Here is a 21,967-nt window from a genome sequence, read left to right as displayed (position 1 = left end):
TTTTTCCTACTGCTCTTTAAATATAGCAATAATGGATTGACGTCACTGTACATTTATACCCACTTGTTTTCAAAATGAGGAGATACCACCACCAACAACAACAAAAACTAACGAAACCATCAAAAAACCACTGCCTAAGAATACTATTAACGCGAAGTAATATTCAAGATGTCTGTCTATATAGATATAACTATGAGAATAAAAACCAGATTACTATCTTACACCCTGCATGCTTTTAAATGTTTCTATTTTGGATTATTTTACATGCTATTTTAAATAAAGTATTACTTTCAATTGTATTTAGCAAAAGTGAAGGAAACTGCACTGACATCAAAATTATTTCTAAACTTCAGACAGCATTTATTTACTACCTTACTAGTCCTCTTGCCATGCCCTTTGGTTGGCAGGATTTCATCAACTCTTTTTGATAAAAAGGGCTCAGGTTTGAGAATATCTGCCTAGTGCTCCGTATTTGAGATACTATTTGATGGTGTTTAATTTTCTTTAGAATTGTGTAGACTTATGTAAGTTGTCTTTGGCACTAATTGGTGCCACAGAGAACTTCTAGATAAATCTGATTTTCCTCCTTATGAGCAAATTTCTCCTATGCCTGGATGCACAGTAAGTCTGTCTTACAAAAGTCATTTTCTGGGAACATACAGTATTATTTTATTCTGAATATTCAGTTCTCCCCTGATTCCAAGTCCTCTATTTCACATACACAAATTCCACTTTATCTATGGTTGAGTCTATAAGAATGTCCCCCTTTCCATAGACCATCACGGTGTTACCACAAACTCTCTTCCTGTCACTCATTAAAATTCTCTAATATAACTTACTTGTTTCTTTTTGGTTTAAGTTTACGATTTTATGGTAGTGTTTTACTGTCTATCACTTTTTTCATATAATTCTCTTACTTTCATGCAATTCCCTTATTTAGTGATCTTTGAACTCTTGGTTATTGAAAAAAATATATGTATGAACACTTAGAGAAAATGTTATTCTTTCCTTTGGGTTATGTTTGTTTTTCCAGACTGGATTAATCTTTTTCGAACCATATTCATTTCTTGAGTGCACATTTGAGTGTTTAGCTGTAGCTAATTTTGCATCGAAGGTCATGCTACTTTGTTGAATATTTTTCTCAAGTCTGTCTTGCTCAGCTATGGCTTTCTCTTGAACTCCTAAAGTATCTGGAATCTGTCTGAGCTCTCCTAGATCTATTCTGAGGCGAGGTTGTTTCAGTGGGAGGGAGAGGGCAATCTCCATGAGGCTCTTTAGTTTCACTTATGTTAGGGTATTGCTTTCTTTTTCTGAAATATTTTTAATTCCCTATATCATCATTTATATCCCAGAGTTGGAAGTGTATATCTTATTTCCATGAGTTGATATGCTTAAGTTTTGATCATTCTTCCAGTTCACCAGTGATCTCTAGGAAAATACTGTGACTCCTAGCAGCAGTGTGTGTGTGTGTGTGTGTGTGTGTGTGTGTGTGCGCGCGCGCAGACACAGAGAGAGAGAGAGAGAGAGAGAGAGAGAGAGAGAGACCAAGAGAAAGAGAAAGCAAGTACCTCTGCTAAGATCTTGAAATCTTCAAGGATAGAGTTTTGGGTCCTAGGGATTTGAAAAAAAAAATATGTCCTTAGTCTGTCTATTAATAATAATTTCAGATTAGGGGGTATTGATGAACCTTTCCAGAATTTTATTTACTTTCCCTATTTTTCTGTCACTAGGATGGGAAGTAGGAGCTGTCAAGTGACCACTTCTACTCCTTGTGAGCCTAACATTATATCTAGTTTCTTGCTTACTTGCTGCTGATGGGTTTTTTGCTGACACTGGTTTGGGGGTGGTGGTTGTGTTAGGTAATAGGAAGGAAGACTCTGTGACCCAGCTTTACCCTCCCATCATACCTCCATGTTTTCAGAGCTAAATTTCATGCTCACTTGCAGCAATACTTTTCCTTCTGGTTTTTGGCAAAAGAATTTCCCTGCTTCGTCTACGTGGTGTTGAGGAGGATAGTCATCATCCTCACCCTTATTGTATTCATCAAATTGCATCCATGCTTTAGGTCAAACTTGCCTCAAATAGCTTTTGGTACAGGAATGGGGAACCCTAAAAAGTCAGAGGAAAAATAGATATCATCTAGTTCGTATCCTCCAGTTTGCCGTTGAAGAAAATGGACCTAGAACAATTAAGTGGAAGTCCCATTCACACAACTGATTGTTTTCCAAGAGAGTTCCAGATTACGAATGAAGCCAACTTTGTATTAAACTTATTCTCAAATTATTTCTGTGACCTGGGTCGAAATATTTAATTCTTTTACAATCATTTTCCTAATCTGGAAAATGCAGTTAATCACCTGCCATGCAATATCGTGAGGCTCAGAAATAATTTAGCATATTGTCTGACACATCATACTTACCAGTCAGTAGCTCCAGTTGGTGTCACCTCTTACTTTCAGTACGTAGTCCTTTCCTTTAGACAATATCGGGATAGAAAATTTAAAAAAAATTCCCCCTCTATGTTGAACAAATTTTATTTTCATCTTCAGAAAGAGAAAAATAGTGGCTAATGTTTATCATCCCTGTTTTCCTCTACTAAATGCAAACAAGTAAATACTGTCACAAATGAAAGCATGTGTAATGAAAAACTCAGCTTGATTTATTTGCTTATTAGTACCGGTTACACTTTGAAGGGACAGGCGAATGATGTGTTCATAGAAATATCTGAATGTGACAAAGCCGGTCAGGTTTGCAGACAAGGGTTAGTGCTGGCCAAGCCAGGTGCTGGGGAGATATGCCCAATTTATGAGAATTCACTGAGAGCATGAGATGGCATGCACTTTGCATAATGAGAGGGTCAAGACAACACAGCACAGCAGGGGGTGAATAGAAAGAGGGGATGAATGGTTGGAAAACACCATTAATCAGGGGAGAAAGCTGGCATTGTGAGTTATGGATGTATAAGTTCATTTAAGGTGTTTCCATGATCTTGTAATTTTGTGGGGTTTACCCAGCACTTCACTTTCAGAAGGAATTCAGTGCAATTCAACAAATGTTTCCTGAGTGCCTTCAACACATCTGCCATGAAAGATATAAGATATAAAATTCCAGACAGAATCTGTTCTTTTTTTTTTTTTAATTCTTTTCAACGTTTTTTAATTTATTTTTGGGACAGAGAGAGACAGAGCATGAATGGGGGAGGGGCAGAGAGAGAGGGAGACACAGAATCGGAAGCAGGCTCCAGGCTCCGAGCCATCAGCCCAGAGCCTGTCACGGGGCTCGAACTCACAGACCGCGAGATCGTGACCTGGCTGAAGTCGGACGCTTAACCGACTGCGCCACCCAGGCGCCCCCAGAATCTGTTCTTATGTAACGTATAATCTAGTGGAAGTATCAATACATATACAAAGACATCAACTAATAGGCTTGTGGTGATGAATGTTATAATGGGAAGAGTAATAAAGAGCTATGGAAACGCAGACAAGAACTAAGTGAATTCTGAGTATATTTAAACTCAGTACTGATTAATGAAGAACACTTTTAAATATTTGGGAAAGGTGGTAAAGTTACGAATAATCAAACTGAATCACTCATCATTGGGGAAATACAAATCAAAACCACAATGAGATACCACCTCACACCTGTCAGAATGGCAAAAATTAACAGTTCAGGCAACAGCAGATGTTGGCAAGGATACAGAGAAAGAGGAAATATTTTGCATTGTTAGTGGGAATGCCAACTGGTGCAGCCAGTCTGGAAAACAGTATGGAAATTCCTCAAAAAATTAAAAATAGAACTACCTTATAACCCAGCAATTGCACTACTAGGTATTTATCCAAAGGATACAGGAGTGCTGATTCGAAGGGACACATGAACCCCAAAGTTTATAGCAGCACTATCAACAATAGCCAAAGTATCCAAAGAGCCCAAGTGTCCACTGATGGGTGAATGGATAAAGAAAATGCGGTGTATGTATATATACAATGGAGTATTACTCGGCAATCAAAAAGAATGAAATCTTGCCATTTTGCAACAATGTGGATGGAACTAGCGTGTATTATGCTAAGCAAAATAAGTCACTCAGAGAAAGTTAAATATCATATGAATTCATTTATATGTGGAATTTAAGAAACAAAACAGATGAACATAAGGGAAGGGAAGCAAAAATAAGATAAAAACAAAGAAGGGGACAAACCATAAGAGACTCTTAAATATAGAGAACAAATTGAAGTTTGCTGGCAATGTGTTGGGTGGAGGGGATGGGCTAAATGTGCAAGGAGCATTAAGGAGGACACTTGTTGGGATGAGCACTGTGTGTTATATGTAAGTGATGAATCACTAAATTCTATTTCTGAAATCATTAAAAAAAGATATGGTGTTTCCCAGTCTCTCTCCCTGCTAGAAATGGTCAAGGAGACATAAGTGAAAATCACTGGCTGAGAGCTTCCATGAATTTCCTTTAAAGAGAGCTATTTGGCAGGAAGGGGTGCCCTTTCCCCCTTCCTTCTTTGTATTGCCTGGATTGCAGATGTGGTGGCTAGAACATCAGCAACAATGCTGGAACCATGAGGCACACTTGAATAGAAGCCACATGTTTATGAAAGTGAAGCAGAAAGAAGGAACCTTTATGTCAACCCTGTACGCTTTACCTGAGGACTTCTTTTACATGAAAGAAAATAAGCACTTATGTTTTATCCAACAACAGCAACAAAACCCCAAATAATCAAATTGATACGGTATTTCTGGCTATTCCAATGGATGAGGAGAGGGGTTGAATAACATCAGTAGTAGAAAGTTGCAGAGTTAAGGGTTTATCAGGGTATTTTGCCTGAAATGTGCTGAAACTATTTAAGCATTGCACTGAGCAGATATTGTTCTTATGTCTTTTGTGCTTCTGTTAAGGTTGGTACAATGGCTGCAGGCTACTGGGGACCAAAGAAACTAATGTTCTCTGATAGTTTGAAGTGGTGAACTCAGCTCATGATGAACTATGTTCCAAGGGGATAACTGATAACTCAATCAGGACAGAGAAATAGCCGATTGACAATATGGTACCTGGTTTCACTGAGCTTATGTCCCAATGGGTATGACAGGTCGTAATCAAACAAATAGAAAAGATAAGAGCAGATGACAATACATGCATTGGAGGAAATAACAGGGACAGCAGAGAAAACCCGCAAACCACTAAAGAGTGGTTGAGATAGAGTGTTGAGATAGAAGGATTGTGAAAACCAAGGAGAAAACCATTCTGGACAGAGGGAAGAGTAAATATAAGAGTTCTGAGGTGAGAAAATGTTTGGCATATTGAATGAAATGAAATGAAATGAAAACCAATGTGGCTGGAATATAGTGATTAAAGGGAAGACTGGAATGAGACAAAATGGAACAGGTAGCAAGAAAAAGACCAAGTAAGCTTTGCAGGTCATGGGGACAAGTTTTGGTTTTATCCTAAGAGAAATGGGAAGCCACTGAATCGTTTTAAGCATGGTTGTAAACTCATCTGACTGCTGGGTGGCAGATGGTGGGGTGGGCTGTCTGCTGTCACCTGAGTGCCACCCTCATGTCCTTGTAAGGTTGGCAACTTTATTCATCCTAATCACCTTCCATGGTTTTGTCAAGGAGTGCAATATCTGCCTGTGGTGTCTTGAAAATAGAAGTGAATTGAAAGCTTTATTCTCTAGCAGTGGTGGCAGATAGACAAATGTGCAGATGTGAGCATCAGAGAAGCCTGCCGGCAAACGCTTGAAACCCACTTGCTCTGTGACTGCAGACCATGACGGTCTAGGAGACATTCTGAGAATTGCAGCAACTTCTAGGCAAGCTTTGGAGAACCACCACATTTCGTGCTGTGGGCTGAGACCTTCGGTGTCGACTTTGATGACCGTAAGCTTCAGTTCCTCTGACATCTGCTCCCACCTCTCAGCTTTTCTAACAATCACATAAACCCCTATTGTGTGTTAACCCCCTCATGTCTGGAATGCATAGGATAGGTTGTTTCTCAACTGACATAAAAAATGTTGGAGAAGATTAGAAGCCACGAGAGAACATAGGACATTATAGAATACTGGAGAAAAATGATAGATTCGAGACATGCTTGATAGAAGAACAGAAAATATTAACACATGGATTGGATGAGACAAAGAAGTAAAAGAAGATATGGAGGATGTCCTCTAAGCTTTTGGCTTGATGATGGTGCCACTTGATGAGATGGTGAAGTTCAAGATTGCACAGGTTATAAGGATGGATATCCTCAGAATGAGGGGAAACCTTCAAGAGAGAGATAACTAGCAAGAACCATGGTTTTCCTGGGATGAATTTGGGCTCCTGGGATCCCTGGAGGTGCAGGGGACTTTTGAGTCAAAGAGTCAGTGGGTCAGGATATATTTTGCTATCTCTGGAGAGCTTGAGGGACCAAAGGGCACTAAAGGAAAGGAATAAGGAAGCTGACTTGAGGAATCTTGGGAACAGTTCATTTGTGGTGGGAAGAGTAGATTTTCTGGAGCTGAAGAGAACTGAGTCCAAATCCCAAGTTTATAACTTATTAGCTATGTGGCTTTAAAGAAGTCACTCAACCTCTTTGAGTAATAGTTTCTCTACCTGTGTACGGGAGATAATCTTAGTGTCTATGAGAAAACATCAAATTAAATTATGGATATCAAATAGCTGGTCATTGACAATGTCCTTCATCTATGCAACACATATTTGTTGAGCAACCACTGAATACTTGACAGTGTTTTTTTTTTTATATCCAGGCAGTGTGGATATAAATGTTCCTAAAAGTACAGGGTGTTCCTAGTCAGTTTATGAGGAACCGTGATCTACTCTGGGGAGTCAGAGAAAGCTTCCTGTGAAGTGATGTTGGAGCTGAACTCTGGGAGTTGAATAGGAATCAACTAGGTATATACATAATGGGAGTTTTTTGTCAGCTGGAGGCGGGTAGAGATGAAGATCATTCCAGGTCACAGATACAGCATTGTTAAAAACACTGAAACAAGATGCAGGAAAGTACATTTGGTGCCCGGAACTCAGACCAGTGTGGCTGGTGCAGAAAGCCTGAAGGCAGAGAGAATGGGAAGATTGGATTCCTTCTCCCCAGTCCAGTCCAGCTCCCAAGAGGATGATGAAGACAGTGCACTGAAGTAGGTATTGTAATGAGTCAAAATCATAGTCACTGTTCGGTAAATACTTACTATTTACCAAGCTCTGCATTAAGTGCCAAACTCTGTTGTGAGTATGTCCAGGCACTAGGATATGATGATTAAGATAAACAGCCCTTTCATTTTCATTCACATTTTACTTATGTAATTCTTTTTTTTAAATGTTTATCTACTTGGAGAGAGAGCAGGCATGTGAGCGGGGGAGGGACAGAGAGAGAGGGAGAGAGAGAATCCCAAGCAAGCTCAGTGCTGTCAGGGCAGAGCCTAACGCGGGGCTTGATCCCACGAACCTGTGAAATCATGACCTGAGCTGAAATCAAGAGTCAGACATGTAACCAACTGAGCCACCCAGACACCCAACTTATTTCTTACAACAGTCCTCTGGTGTTATAGATGATGCTTAGGTAAGTCAACAACTTGCCCAAGCTCATAGAGTTAGAAAATATTATAGTTACAGTCAATTTATTCATTCACTTTACACATATTTATGGAGCACTTACTATGTGCTGGGCATTGTTCCAGATTCTTGTGACATAGCTGGGAGCAAAACAGAGGTCTCTCAAGGAAAGCATTCTATCAGGATTGTCACACAATAAATTATAGATGTGATAAGTGAATTATATCAGGGGTTAGAAGAATGATACATCTTTGAACAAGGAATAAGGGCAGAATGTGGAGAACCTGGAATCCTGGCATTGCAATTTTAATAGAATATTGTAGGGGGACTTGCTGAGAAGATGACACTCGAGAAAATGCTGAGGGAGGTTGGCAGTTAGCCTCATGGAGATCTAGTGTCATTGTCTGCCTGGCTACCATAACTGAATACCATCAGTTGGGTGACTTAAACAACATAAATGTATTTCTCACAGTTATGGAGGCCAGTAGTCCAAAATCAAGGTGTTTGCCAATTCAGTTGCTAGTGATGATTTTCTCCTGGTTTGCAGATGGCTGCCTTCTCACTGTCTTCACATGATGGAGGAAGAAAGAGTGAGAGAGAAGAAAAGAGAAGGAGAGAGGGAGGGAGAGGGAGACAGAGATCTTGCTGTGTATATAAGGCCCTAGTCTTGGGTTTAGGGTCCTATCCTTATGACTTCATTTAACTTTAATTACCTCCTAAAGACCCCATCTCTAGATACAGTTCCACTGGGGGTTATTATGTGGGGTAACACAATCCAGCCCATAGCTCCTGAGGAAATGCCTTTAAGCAGAGAGAGGAACCGTCATGGCAAAGGCACTAAGGCAGGAGTGAGCCTGGTGAGTTAAAGATAAGCAGGGAGCCTGGTGTGGCTGTAGCTTCTGGAGGTGTGGGAAAGCATGAAGTCAGAGGGGCAAAGGGTATTAGCTCATTAGAAACTAGACAGCTGGGTTAGGGAATCCGAATTGTGATCTGAGTGAAACAGAGCCGATACAGAGCTTTGGGCAGAGGAATGACCTTATGTGATTTTGTTTTAGTGAGATCAGTGTGACCAGTTGGGGCATTCTCCCTGGAGGCAGAGACCGATCTGGTGCTACTGCGGTTACCCGGGCAATAGATGGTTCCAGGTCAGTCTAGGCAGGAACAGTAGAAATGGTGCAAAGTAATCATTTTATGGATATATTTTTTTAAGTAAACAGAGTTTCATGAAAAATTGTATCTGGAATGTGAGAAAGAGGATCAAAGATAACATCAAGCTGGGGGCACCTGGGTGGCTCAGTCAGTTAAGTGGCCAACTCTTGATCTCAACTCACAGTTGGTGAGATCAAGCCCCACGTGGGGCTCTGCACCGACAGCATGGAGCCTGCTTGGGATTCTCTCTCTCTTTCTCTCTCTGCCCCTCCTCCACTGGTGCATACACATGCACGTGTGCTCCTTCCTTCTCTCAAAAATAAATAAATAAATAAATAAATAAACTTTAAAAAAGTGTTAACAAAATTCACATCAAGCTCTCTGAGCTGGGCACCAGGAAGTTTGGTTTGTCATCACATAAGATGAAGGAGGAAGTGGAACAAGTTTGAGGGCAGATAATACGGCGTTCGATTCAGGTCATGACAATTTTGCGATGTCTCTCACACTTGCAAATGAGGATGTCAGGTAGGCAGTGGGAATGCATCCTGAAGCATGGAGAAAATGCATGCTCTGAAAAGCAGAGTGTGGGAGCTGTCAGCTGACAGATGGCTTTGGGCCCCAGATCATTCCAACTTAAAAAAATCCTTGGTCTTGACTGCTATATCACTTTCTGATAACAGAAGACTAAAGGATTCTCTTTACTGAAACTTCCTGCGTGTTATAATCCAGAAGGAGGGCGATGACCGACAACGTCAGAAAGAATCTACTGAGTTTGAATCCGAACGGAAATTGTAATTTGTCATGGACAAATTTAAACAGGTGTGTGGGGAGAACAAAACGACACCCGCCGGGAAGGGTCTTTAATGATGGGATCTTAGACAATGTGACATCTGATTGGGAGAGGAAGCTGTGAGTTGTGGAAACTTCTAGGTTCCCCTCAAGCTGTACCATGTAAGGCCTAGCTCTCTGTTTGCAGGATAACCTTCTTTGATGCTAACTCACCTGTCAGGCTACTCTTTGCTGCCTCAGAAGGAAGCCTATACAACATTTCAAACATGGACTTGACAGTTGGCACTTCTGGCTGAGAGCCGCTTAAGTGGCCCTCTTAGAAAATCAGCTCTCTCTTTCAACCTGCCAGTGCCAGAGACAAGCCAGCAAAACAGCTTCTGAGCTGAAATGAACCTTAGATATTAATGACTTAATGCATATATCAGAGTCTGTTCAGGCTGCTATAACAATATACCAAAAAAAAAAAAAAAAACTGGCTGGATATAGACAACAGACATTTATTTCTTGCAGTTCAGGAGGCTGGAGGCCTGAGGTCAGGGTGCCGGCACGGTTGAGTCCTGCGATCCTCACATGACGGGGAACTCCCTGGCGACTCATATAAGGGTCATAAAGTCTCCTTCATTAAAATCTGAATTCCCTCCCAAAGGCCCCACCTCCTAATGCCATCACATTGGGATAGAACCTCAATGTAATAATTGTGTGGGGGACACAAACATTCAGCCCATAACAATCACGTAAAATAATTAGAATGGTGCCCAGAACACAATAAGCAGTTACTATTCATTATTACTTTTATTGCTGCTGCTGTCACTCTTATTATCGTTATCCTGCCTCTTTTGTCTTATGGAAGTGGAACCTGAGGCCAAGAGATTTAAAATAAATCTCCCAATGTCACATCGCTAGTAGACAGCAGAGCTCGGACTGTCTTTTCACATTCTGGAACGTACGGAACATAAAAGAAGAATCTTAAGGGGCTCCTGGGTGGCTCAGTCGGTTAAGCGTCTGACATCAACTCAGGTCATGATCTCACCATTCACGAGTTCCAGCCCCACGTCGGGCTCTGTGCTGACGGCTCAGAGCCTGGATCCTGCTTTGGATTCTGTGTCTCCCTCTCTCTCTCTGCTCACACATCCTCTCTTTCTCTCTCTCAAAAGTAAATAAATATTTTAAAAACTTTTTAAAAAAAAGAAGAAGAATCTTAGAAAACATCTAGTTGTGTGATTGTCAATCTCAGTCCAGTGGAGCCCTGGGGTTCCTCAGAAACAGGCAGGTGGTAGTGTGTGAGCAGAGGGTTAGGGTGCCACTGAGGACGTTGCTTCTGTCTCCTCAAACCTTCACTTAGATTCTAATTGAGCAGAGGGCTCCCTGGGTAAAACCTTCTTTGAAACCCACTTACATATTTCAGTCACTCTGTTTTACCAGAGAGAAGCCTGGAGCCTATACAGATTCAACAGTTTATCCAGTTATGTTACACGTTTGAGTAAGGAGAACACAGAATTCCTGATTGGGCAGCGTTCTTTCTACAGCAGAACCAACAGAGAATTAGTGACCCGACTTTGAAGATGGGACACAGACTCGGATCTGAGCTGGTATTTTTTTAAGTTTATTTATTGATTTTTAAGAGAGAGAGCATGAGCAGGGGAGGGGCAGAGAGTGAGGGGCGGGGGGAGAGAATCCCAAGCAGGCTCCATGCTGTCAGCACAGAGCCCAATGCAGGGCTTGAACTCATGAAATCATGAGATCATGACCGGAGCGGAAATCAAGAGTCGGACGCTTAACTGACTGATCCACCCAAGCACGCCTCTGAGCTGGTATTTTAATGGCCTTTTACTTACCCAGTTAGTGAGGGAGGGATCCCCATCCCAGGGTTATGAGGATGGTTGGGCACATGACATCCAGCACTGCATACATGAGACAGACAGCTTGTTAGTCGCAGAAGCACAGCCCAGGAGACAAGGACACCGCACGCCACATAAGGACATTGCGTGCCATGCAAGGTCATGTGTGGGTTTCACTCAGGAACCCGATAAACGGTAAGGTCCGTGGGAGGCGGGCTTTGCGGTATTGAGAAAGGGGTGCCTCCTGGCTCCTGTGCGAGGATGTGACTGGCTTGTTTGAGTCATTCCACAGACTGGCATGAACTGAAACCTGCTGTTGAGAGGTGAGCAGGGGCTGTGCCTGGTCCTTTGATGAAGGAGGTTGTTTAGCGAGGGGACCCTGTATCCAAAAGAGCAGAGTGAGAAGGTAAACTTGCAGTTACACCTTGGGAAGCCCTCCTGGTTTACAGCGTATAAGATTTTGTACCACAACCAGGAATATGTGGTCATCTGACTATTGCCCCTCCCCACCCCCGAGAGCTACAGGTAGGCCAGGCAAGGGTGGGCTTCCTGTTGGACCGTCTCCCTGCGATTCCGTTGTATCATAGGATTCTCTCCTTTTCCATTCCCCTGTGACCCGAAGGCCAGGGAAAATGATACAGACTCAGTGGGCTTGTCACAGAAATATGGATGCATGATGCAAGAGGTTACCTGGTGGATGACAGCAAATCATGGACGCGTATTCTGAGCACTGTGCTGACCCCGGCGGTCTAGTTGGGAGAGAGAGTTCACACACGTGAAAGGATTGGCCAAAATGTGTTTAGAATAGAAAGAGAGCTAGAAGCAGGCAATGGGTCTGATCCTCGCTTGGCCAAATAACGGCTAATGAATCTGGCTAAGTCATTTAAAACCTCTGGGGCGCTTGGGTGGCTCAGTCGGCTAAGTGTCTGATTCGGTTTTGGCTCAGGTCATGACCTCACGGTTGCGGGATCAAGCCCTGTGTCAGGCTCTGCGCTCGGCATGGAGCCTGCTTCAGAATCTCTCTCTCCCCCTCTGCCCCTCCCCGGCTCGTGCTCTCTCTGTCTGTCTCTCACACGTGAATGAAAATAAAATCTTAAAACTTCTGAGCTTGGTTCCCTCATCTGTAGAAGGTGAAGGGAGAGATGTAATAATATAAGCTGCACAGAAGCCCCTAGATATGTTGCCTGGCCTGACCTGAAACAGCATCTTGATCCCTAAGAGTCCTTATCAAACAGTCAAAGTGCCCCCGTGTCTCTTGGGAGGGCTAATTTTATTTATATGGTTTAAAGTTTAGAAGTAACAGAAGTAAAACCAAGGAATCACTAAAGTAGTAATTAGTAAGAGTTTATTGTGTACACACCAAAAAGACAGTTTGCAAGCTGGGAGCGCTCAAACCAGAACATGGAGTGAGGCTCAGGGGTTTACTGCTATAAGGCGGCTTAGCTAGTGAACTGAAGCAGTAACTGTTTATTCTGCCTAGTGATTGGGTATGGTATTAGAATTGTTTTAAATGGCAAGGAATTGGTCAGTGGGTAACCCAGATCAGCTTTGAGAAACAGCTTAAGTTTTACTTACGGTTTTGGGACTCCTGGGTGGTTCAGTCTGTTAAGCATCTGACTTCGGCTCAGGTCAGGATCTTGCAGCCTGTGAGTTCGAGCCCCGTGTCAGGCTCTGTGCTGACAGCTCAGAGCCTGGAGCCTACTTCAGATTCTGTGTCTCCCTCTCTCTCTGCCCCTCTCCCACTCACACTCTGTTTCTCTTTCTCTCAAAAATAAACAAACATTAAAAAAAAATTTTAAGTTTTACTTACGGTTTTCAGAGGCATAAGCAAGAAGTGACCCAGGTCAAGCTAGTCTCGCAAAATAAGCTAAATTAAGCTTTATTTGTATGACTCAACTGGTTTTGACTGCTCAGGGAATTTTCTTTCTTTTTTTAATCGGCTCTATTGAGACATCCACGTACAATTCAGTCACGTAAATTGTACAATTCAGTAGTTTTTAGTATATTCACAGGGTTGTGCAACCATTACCACAATTCCAAGACATTTTCATTGCCCCAAAAAGCAACTCTGACCCCATTAGCAGTTATCTCCCATTTCTCTCCAACAGCAGCCGCCTCCCCATCCAGCCCTAGGCAACCACTAACACACTTTCTGTCTGTAGGATTTGCCCGTTCTGCTCAGCGAATTTTAAAGATTGGTCTCAGTTTGCTTTTTATTTTAGCAGTATGTTTGTTTTGTCCTATTTTTTTCTCAAATTTTCCTAATCATGAAAGTTATCCTGTAGGTCACTCAATAAAAATACAGATGCCTAGGGACCTGCCCCTGAAGATTCTGAAAAGTAGGTCTGGAATGGGAACTTGTTAATGGCTCTGAACATGAACTTACAAGGCCTGAGTTAAGTCAAATCTCTGCCTCAGATTAGACCCATGACATTGGTCAGGCCAACTGGCTTCTTAACATAGATGTAAGCAGGGCTGATGTGAGAAGAAAATGAGAACATATACCTAATGCACCCAGCATCCAGCACCCAGCCCAGTACATTGTGGGTGCTTATTGAGCCAAACCTGAGCTCTTGATATTTGGAGCTAAGGTCAACACACTGACCTTTTCCATTGGTCAGATGGAGGCACATCTTCCATTTCCTTTAGGAGTCATCAAAGAACTATGGACTGGAGTCCTCTTCCCCTAAAAGTCTTACAGCTGGAAAGGTTTTCAGTCAGAAGCACCGACTTTGCTGCTTCTCTTCTGAGACCAACACCACTCCCATCATGCCATGTAGCAAGAACATTCACAGACAAAATATCCAGAAATAGATGAAGGAAATCTCTGTTCAGTCTTAATATTGGGCATTGTAAAGAAGCAATCTCTCCAATACTGTAAGTCGGATATACATACTGACGAGGGAAGGAATACCATCGACTGAGTTCCAGGCACCCATACTGTATCATTTAATTGTGCAGCAACCCAACATCACAGATAAGAAAAATTGAGGCTTTGCAAGATTAAAAATAAGTAGAACTTCAAATGTGATTTAATGGACACAGCAGGAAAGTACAGAGTGGAGGCTACAACTCTTGTCTATCTTATCCTCAATCTCACATTCTTTTCACTATGCCAGGAGGAATATAGCACCATTCTTTTATTTTAAGTACTGAAATATAACCCATGCCCCTTGTTAGAATACTGATCTGGAAAATACAGACCGAAGTCCTACGATGTGGGTATATTATTCACTGATAGGCGACGTGGAGAACAAAGAATTGAGTTAGAATTCATGATATAAAACATAAGTGACATCCCTGGCCGCAGAGCCCTTGTCAAACAACATTTTATCCGCTGGACAGCTTGACGTCTACTAGCTGGTGTCAGTGGCATGGGGACTTTAAGAAGGAGGAGAAAAGTGTGTGGTATAAATAACATGCATGAATTATTGGGTGCTCAATAGCTCATGAAGAACAAGCCTTTGTGATATATAGGTCCCCTCCTCTGGGACCATAGGGCAGTCATAAATGCCATGGAGAGACAAATGACTATCAAAAATCTCCAAGCCAAGGCTTCTGACTCCCCAGCTTCAGCAGGTGGGGGGTCAAGCTGTGGGATGACAGAGGGCAGCCCGCTGCCTGCTCCATGAACTCATCACCTCCTTCATCACTCCCGCATCCCCCATATAACTGCTCTTTCTCGTATGCCCATCATTTATTTCCCCTTTTGTTTATGCTGTACCCTTGCCTGGAATCTTCTCTCCTCTTGTCACTGTGGGCAGCGACTTCTCTTGCTTTAAGATTCAGTCCAAGCCCCACCTTGCCACAATAAGCTTTTCCTGCCCCTTCCGGTTAGTTGTCCGCATTTTTACTTTCCTCATTTCTCACGCGTTATCTCCTCGCTGCATTTACAATGCACCGATAATATATGATTATGATTGTGTTTGCAGGCTTGTCTCCTCTGCCACACTCTGAATTCCCTGAGGTCAGGGAATCTATTTTTTTTTCCTTCGTAAATCTGAGTGCTTAGCATACAGCCCACGTGCCAGTGGCTCGCAAACTTTAGCGTCCATCCGAGGGCTTCTTGGGTCCAGCTCCCACAGTGTCTGATTCCACTGGTCTGTGGCAGGGCATGAAAATGGGCATTTCGAACAAGTTCCCAGATTATGCTAACGATGCTGGTCTGAGGACAAATGGCAAGAACCACGGCTATGGTTGGTCTTTACGAAGTACACCTATGTTAGTGCCTAAGTGGACATGCACGTAGGCTATGGAGTCACCCGGAACCTGGATTTAAATCACAGTCCTCCAAGCTGGAAGACCTTGGGCAAGTGGCCTAAGCTTTCTGAGTCTCCACATCTCCCTTATCTAAAAAGTGGGCACAGTAAGAAAATACTAAAGCACTTACCACAGTGCTCCTACTGAGTAGAAGCACTAAGAGGAGGGAGGGGAGAGGGAAGGCAGGATACAGCAGTCCAGTAATTCCCGGGTGAGGACCAGCCCCAACACAGAGCCCGGCAGTGAGTTTAATTAAATAGTACACACATTTACTTACTGAAGGATCCTATTTTCTTAACATGAACAGATAAGAGAGCAGTAGTACATGACAGCCTCCAGGGTGCTGGAAAGAATCTGTTTTTGAATTTTTTTACATCAATCAAGTGATTCACAAACACAACTTCTTCAGCGGATGGCTTGCAGAATTGAGTCTAGTGGGTTTCCCACCAGGCCTCACCACTAAAACCCTCTCATTAATAAGTAATCAGTTTCTACTGATCTGCTCCTAAGCTGCCTTCCAGAGCAGCTGTTTCCCCCTGTGCTGTGATTTAAGCTCTGTTTAACAGTGATGAAAACAGATTTCTGTTGCTTCTCTTCTCATTAACCTTATTATAGAGTTTTGTTCCCAAGGTACACACTTCCACAATGTATATCATATTTATAAAAGGGTGAAAATTTTTAAACCAAGGTTGGCTTGGTATTTCTCAACGGCTGGCTGAAGAGTAAATGATTTGGTCAGTCGTCAAATTACAGGCTAGATAGCAGGTGATGGGTTGTCCATAGTCCAGACTCTGATTTTTCATGAGTGAGGAGAAAGGAATTTCAGAGAATAACAACATATAATAACAATTTAATTCTTACTGTATAAAGTTAGGCACTGTGATTTGTGTCCCATTTTCCTTCTTTTTTTTTAATTTGAGCATCAGAATCCTAGCATGTAATATGTATCAAAATTCCCACTTTGCAGTTAAAAACAGTGAGGCTTGAATGGGTAAATGTTTTGCCTAAGGCTGCATAGCTGATAAGTCAAAGACTTGGACCTCGATTCCACAGATATGAAGCCTGTGCTATAAAACCATGCTTTAAGCTTAATGTGCACAGGAATGACCTGGAGATCTCTTAAAATGAAGATTCTGATGCAGAGGATCTGAGGTTCTGCATTTCTCACAACTTTCAGGCCAAGCCTGTAATTCTGTCCAAAGAGTAGCTTTGGATACCGAGTATCACACTTCACAGAAAAGTGGCTTTTCTCTTTCCTTGGGTCAAGTGAGTTAGCTCCGTCTTGTTTCCTGGTCATCAAAGCTTACAAATATTCTTTTGGCTTCTAACTTTGACTTGATAAATATTTTGAATTGTCTATCCTGTGCAAAGCTCCATTCTAGACCTTGGATGGGAGAAATGGAAAATTATTCAATTAAAAAACACTGGCTGCTACCCTAGGCCATTTAGAATCTAGAAGAGACCCACACATCCACTTAGCCATAGACGGAGTATAGAGTTTCCAATATCTAGCTTCTCCATTAGATTTATATTATAGTAAAAAGAGGGGAGGATCCATTGTTTTTAATGTTTTATTTTTAAGTTTATTTACTTTTGAGAGAGAAAGCACAAGCAGGGGAGGGGCAGAGAGAGAGAGAGAGAGAGAGAGAGAGAGAGAGAGAGAGAGAAAGAGAGAGGAAGACACAGAATCCAAAGTAAGCTCCAATGTAGGACTAGAACTTACCAACCATGAGATCATGACCTGAGCCAAAGTTGGATATTTAACCAACTGAGCCACCCAGGTGCCCCATGGATCCATTTTTTTTAAGTAGCAAAATAGCATTGTGAGGATGGATCAAGATAGATCACAGGTCATCAGGTAAAGTCACATAGGGCAGGCAGTGTGATAATCACCTGAAGTTCTCTACTGGTCTTCACTGAGCCCATACACCACATATGTTAACTGCTCATGGGTACAGGACACTAGAATTCTGCCCAGTAAGAGTCTTGCCAATGTTGTATAGGGTGTTCCTTTACACCAGAGCAATAGTTCTCAACCTGGGATAAATTTTGTCCTCTGGGGAATATTCTACAATGTCTGGAGACATTTTTGGTCTTCACACTTGGGAGAGCCTACTGGCGTCTAGCCGATAGACACTAGAGATGCTGCTACACCTCCTATGATGCACAGAACAGGCTCCCCTTCTCTCACTTCCCCCACCCTTGCACCCCTACCAAAATGTCAATAGTGCTGAGCAAAAAAAGCCCTTCAACCAGAGCCTTAACTTTCGCTTGATAAATCTAAGGGATCTGGAGCTTCAATAGTGCAATTAGCAGTTACGCACACTCATTTGCAACTATTCCTACAGACCCCAGTGAGTCCCATGGGGACTCAGCAGGTGAGTCTGACCTTCTGGGGCATTGTCTTAGCTGTCTGGAACTTCTCCGCCTGGAATATAGTCCGCCTGAATTCTACCCAGAGGAGAGGTTATAACCTAGAATAAGAATTCAGGGAATGATTGGGGTAGGATGGGAGGGGAGAGGACATTTGAGCTGAACCTTAAAGGGCAGGAGAAATCAGTGTAAGTGGAACAACACTCCAGGAAAACAAACCCCCATACACAAAGGCCAGGGAAGAAAGAGAACCTGGTGCCTTTGAGGAACCACCAATAATTTAACATTACCAGAGTGGGAGAATGATAAGATAAGAAAAGAGTTGAGAACAGGTCAGAGAACTCTCCATTTCCAAATAAGGATCTTGGGTTTTATCCTCAGGACAATGGGAAGCCAACAAACACTTCTGTGTTATCCAAACTTCTGCTCTTTCCCTGCACATCAACCTAAAAACTCAATACCCTCACCCTACAAATGTGTCTCTTCCTGGTATCACTAGTCTCTTGTTCAAGGATTAAAGTCTTTCCCTAGAACTTCGGCCTGATATACACCCCACTCCCACTCCACCCAAGACTGTGGGTTACCTGCTTGAGCTGATAAGTATTATTTGTCCTGGATTCTTGAGGCTTGAGGCTCGTTAGTTCATTCTTATAATCCCTCTGACTGCTTGTTTAGGTGCTTCCTAGGGCACTGTGCCTCTCCTTTAGGCTGACTTTCACATCTCTGCACCATTTCTGGGGTGGTCGTCCTCCGCAAACCACTGGCCTGCCTCCCTGGCTTATTGAATGATAGCCGGCTAGATCTCCAGCCCTCCCCAGAGTGACCAACTCTCTGTTTGCTGGGGGCAGAGAGCTCTCTGAAAGTGAGGCTTCCAGTTTTAAAACCAGAAAGGTCTGGACCAGCCAGATGAGATGGTCCCTCCCTCACCCATCCCGCACTTTGCAAGTACCCATGCCCTCCTCGTCCAGACGCCAAGACTGTTTCCGGGTCATCTTTACACTTCCTGCATCATGTAGCTTAGGCAATTGTGAATTTTCACGCAGCTTTTAATCATCATCTCTTTCTCCTGTTTCTACTTCCCATACTGGTGACAGTACTAGGCAAAGGTATAATTAATTAACCATAAAAGCAGGGTGAAGATTATCATAAACAGCCTTAAACCCAGCCCGGGGAAATCAGTTGTCAGCAGTTCAGAAAGATATGCAGCGGTGTGGGGGATGGTGGTAATGTTTCCCCTAACACATTTCTAAAAGGCTGGTTGTTTTCCCCTCTGTCTTGTCCTTTATATGTTCGTGAAAAATAATGCATATGCCCTGCATCCCTTTCAGCCTCGTTATTGTTCCAATGCCTACAGCTATTTGTACTCCAACTGCTCCACTGCAGCTAAACTTTGTTTGCATATTTCAATTTTGAGATGAGTCAGCCTCGGGCTGATTTCTTCTCCTTCCTGACTTCCCAGCCCGATTTTCTGCTTCCACTTTCTGGGGCTTCGCGGAGCCTGACCCAGCAGTGGGTAAGGATACACGCAGGTGCAGAAAGGCAGAGGATGAAAAGCTCGCTGTACTTTGTAACAGCTTGAAGATATTTTACCCAAATCTGAAATGTGCTCAGGTAACAAATTTGAAAACATCCATTCTGATGCCTACCCACTTCACCTCCCCAGTATCATCTCCCCGGACTGTACCTTTCGAAGCAAACTGATTCCAGGCATCCGTGAAAAGGAAGTCCTGTAGTGAAGTGTGTGTGAAAATGGTTGTAGCTTTGGCCAGCACACGGGAAGCAGATGTTTTCTGAAAGAACTGATGGCATCCTAGGCTCATCACAATCTGGCCACAATCTGTCTTTCCAGACGTATTGCCCCCCACCCCCATACATGTTATGCTCAGCCACATAAAATGATTCTCCAAAACCCATGATGCCTTTTCATGCCTCCATTTCTCCTTCACTTGCTATTTTCATAACCTAGAATATCCTCTACACTGCACCTTCCCTTTCCTTGACTGCTAAATGCCTACTTATTTTTCAGGATCCAACTCAAATGACGTTGCCAAAGCCTTTCTGGACTCCAGCAAGCCACTATTCATTCATGCTTCTTGGATTCCTTAGCATGTTGAACATGCCCCTGTGTATCTCTGGCTCCAACAGGACGTTAGCCTCTGGAACCTATGTCAGTCTGGGCATGTCAGGGAACCCCTAAAGACATAGTATGACAATTAATGGCGAGTAGCATGAGGAACTGGAAGCCCTGTGTGAAAGGGGAATTATGGTTACTTGAAACTGATAGCTTATCCAATAGCTTAGACTCCTTGGAAGTTGAACATTATTTTCCCCCTTTAACCTTACAGTTAGCTGTGGTAACTTATATTTTTGCCTCTCTAATAGGCTTTTTCATGGCTCTTCTTCCAGTACCATGTAGACCCCACACTTGGCCACAGTGGTAGGCTGTCCAGAAGCCCTGCCGACCATAGAACCTCTTCTTTCTGCAAAGAGCGACTGGCCCAGAGGATGGGCACATGACCCAAATAGTCAATCAGAATCCTTCCCTGGGATTAATGTGTAAACAGTGGGGAAAGCCACTCAAGAGGTCAGTTCAGGGCATGAAAAAAGAAGTTGGATGTTGAAGCCAACCAAAGGGCCGTTGCCATGGTAACAGTGAGAGACTGGGCAAGCCGACAAGGAGCAAGTTCCTTGTCCCTAAACTTCTGCCTTACCTTCCTCCTCCTGTGCCCCCTGCTGACAGAACCTAAAAGGAAGCCGGCTGGCAAAGGGGACATTTCCTTTACAGTTTCAGCTCAGATCACAGAACAGAGCTCGGAAGGTTGGTGTGCAGCTGAGATACAAGAAGTTATGCAGAGAACAGACAAATTTATATGTGCATTTTGCCATTGGCTTGTATGGTTTCTCGGATGTCTGTGGAAATATGTAGGTGTTCTGGGGCCTCTGGGCACACAGGTACAAAAGAAATGGTTGATAGAGTGATCTGGGAACCAGAGGGTCATGAAAGACCATGTTAAAAGACTAGAAATGTGAAACCACCCCCATATTCTATTTTCAATTCCTTTCCACCTTTCCTATTTTAAGTAGCAGATCAATGATCTCATTACTGAGAGCAAATCATGGAATATCCATATAGCAGGATAATTTTGGCAATATTTTCTGCTACCTTATTAAATCCCCAAACTTGACAAACAACATTTCCATCTCCAATAATAGCCCTTTCTCCTACTGCATTGAGTGTTTTAATGTCCATCTCCCCCACCAGACTATTAATACTTGTATAGAGATCCTCTGTCTTACTCATTTATGTGCTGGTTTAATGCCCAGGATTTGTTGAACATTCACTCATCCATATTCATTCAATAAACATTTACTGAGCACACTTTATGTGCCATATCCCAAACTATGGGTCAGGAATATGACAAATCTTAATTGCTGCCTTTAATATGCTCATAGTCTAAAAGAGGAAACACTGATTAAGAGGCAATATTGATGCAATCTATGTAAGTGCCCGGACAGGAGATGTTCAGGGCATAACAACAACACAGCCCTGGGGGCTCTAACCCAGGCTGAACCAGGGAGACCAGAGAGGGTATCAGTGAAACAATGCACATTAGAGATTAGAGGGGTTTTCACCAAAGGTTGGAAAGAGATTAATAGACAGAACCAAGACCTCTTGGATCTCAAACTTGACTGCCCATAAGAATCGCCTGGAAGCTTATACAAATCCCACTGGCCAGACCTCTTTCAAGACCAATTACATAATACTCTCTTGGGATGGGACCCAGACACCAGTATTTTTTAAAGTATCCCAGATGATCCCAGGGTGCAGTCAATCGTCTTAAAAATATGATATCAACAGAGCTTGATGGCAGATTTCATGTATGGTGAGGAAGGGGGAGGAGCTCAGGATGAATCTGAGCTTTAGATGGTAGATGCTAAAATAAAGTTTGCTAGTATGATTATGTATCGTTTTGTCATTTCCAAGGTGACTGTAAATACTATGTA

The sequence above is a fragment of the Neofelis nebulosa genome, chromosome 14 (assembly GCF_028018385.1).
Source record: "Neofelis nebulosa isolate mNeoNeb1 chromosome 14, mNeoNeb1.pri, whole genome shotgun sequence".
Classification (NCBI taxonomy): Eukaryota; Metazoa; Chordata; class Mammalia; order Carnivora; family Felidae; genus Neofelis; species Neofelis nebulosa.
This window is presented reverse-complemented; position numbering follows the sequence as displayed.